The sequence below is a fragment of the Schistocerca serialis genome, chromosome 8 (assembly GCF_023864345.2).
Source record: "Schistocerca serialis cubense isolate TAMUIC-IGC-003099 chromosome 8, iqSchSeri2.2, whole genome shotgun sequence".
Lineage (NCBI taxonomy): Eukaryota > Metazoa > Arthropoda > Insecta > Orthoptera > Acrididae > Schistocerca > Schistocerca serialis.
In genome coordinates, this window is record NC_064645.1 from 102,353,058 (window position 1) to 102,355,168 (window position 2,111).

The window sequence follows — 2,111 nt, forward strand, 5'->3', positions numbered from 1 at the left end:
CTTCATAATGGTGTGGGCTGTGTTTACATGGGATGGAGTGGGTCCTCTGGTCGAATTAGGCGTATCATTGACTACAAATAGTTATGTTCGGCTACTTGAAGACCACTTGCAGCAATTCATGGACTTCAAGTTCCCAAACAACGATGGAATATTTACGGACACCAATGCGCCCTATCCTCGGGCCACAATTGTTTGCGATTGGTTTGAACAACTATCTGGACAATCCTAGCTCCCGTCACGAACCGTATCGAACATCTGTGGGACATAATCCAGAGGTCAGTTAGAGCACAAAATCGTGCACCAGCAACACTGTCGGAATTATGAACGGTTACAGAGGCTCATTGTTACCTCAGCAGACTTCCAACGACTTGTAGAGTCCATGCAACGTCGAGTTGTTGCACTACGCCGGGCAAAAAAAAGAGGTCCGACACGATATCAGGGCGTATCCTATGTCTTTTTTCAGCTCAGTGTGAAGTCGTCGCATTGCTAACCCGGTAGAGATATAATGGCAGCACCTTTAGCAGCCTCGACATGTGCTGAGTACGGTAAACCTGCGGTTACTGACAGTAACTCCCGGTAATAGCGGCGTGTTTGGCGGTGTTCGCTTGCTCGAGGCTTTAAGCCCGTGGCGTGCACACAATGCGGGGGCGTGCGCCTGTTTGCACAGGGTGACCCGTAATCAGAGCCAATTGTCATCGCGCCCCACTGCGCTCTGCATCTGCATGCGGAGTAATTCCCATAATTCCCGCAGACAACACGGGACACGACCGGGAGGCTCGCGGAGATTTATCCATTGTGTCAGGATTGACCCCGTTAATGTCACGGGGAATGGACACCGCTGATATCAAGCGATGCGCAGTTCCAATTATGTCGAATCAAAGCTCTGTGTCCACCAATGATTTTCCTCTTAGTTTTGCGTGTCTTCCTAAACGTTCCATCGTTCTACTTAGAAAAAAATGTTCAAATCTGTGTGAAATCTTATGGGACTTAACTGCTAAGATCATCAGTCCCTAAGCTTACACACTACTTAACTTAAATTATCCTAAGGACAAACACACACACCCATGCCCGAGGGAGGACTTGAACCTCCGCCGGGATCAGCCGCACAGTGTTCTACTTAGAATGTGTTCCAATTTTGTATTTGATAATTACAGAATTTCTGTTTGTAAGTTGCGTTCGATATACTCTATACAGCATTTACTCGTGAGATGTTTTCAGCGTTGTTGTTTGACGGAATCTTAATTATAAATACCTATTACATTACAGGGCCAACGGCTTTGTCACAGTGGTAACACCAGTTCCCATCAGATTACCGAAGTTAAGAGCTGTCGGGCTTGGCTAGTACTTGGATGGGTCACCGTCCAGGTTTGCCGAGTGCTGTTGGCAAGTGGGTTGCAATCAGCCATTGTGAGACGATTAAGGAGCCACTTGACTAGGAGTAGCGGCACCGGTCACGAAAATTGACAATGGCCGGGAGAGTGGTGTGCTGCCCACATGACCCTCCATATCCGCATTCGGTGACTCCTAAGGTCTGAGGGTGACACGGCGGCCGGTCGGTGCCACTGGGCCTTCAAGGCCTGTTCGGACGCCGTTTTTTCTACTATATCACAGAGTTATTCATAAGTCTATTAGGAGCTTCAGAAGACTACCCCGCAAAAACTACAAGGCTAACAGAAAAGTATTTCTTTTTATCATTCTAAAAATCTGAAAGGTCGCGATCTGTCAACGCTGGGTGTCGCAATCTATCATCGCTGAGGCGTCAAGAGAAGGGGTGAAATGTGGGTAGGAGGGGGTATGCGATCTTCCATAGTGTGAAACGTCCACGACATTCCATGCTGAGCAGAATTGTGGTGAAATTTGACGCCAATGTAACATATATGCTTTTTTAAGATCATAATAAAAACCATTAAAAATGGTCGCACGCTTCACTCAAGACGTTTAGTCGTACTTACGAAAAGAAAATCGACACATATCAGTGGGTAGAGCGTCTATCCACATTTTTAACTTCATTACAGGTATTTAGTATGGACACTATTTGTGATGCGGCCAACAAGAATACGACGGTCAAGCTCTTGTCACACATGTCGATATCAACTGCTGCATTAATTATG

General features: G+C 46.6%; 1 pseudogene; it reads left to right on the forward strand.

Moving 5' to 3' along the window:
* The first annotated feature begins 1,267 nt into the window (after nt 1-1,267).
* Nucleotides 1,268-1,386, forward strand: LOC126417362 (5S ribosomal RNA; annotated as a pseudogene).
* The last annotated feature ends 725 nt before the right edge of the window (nt 1,387-2,111 follow it).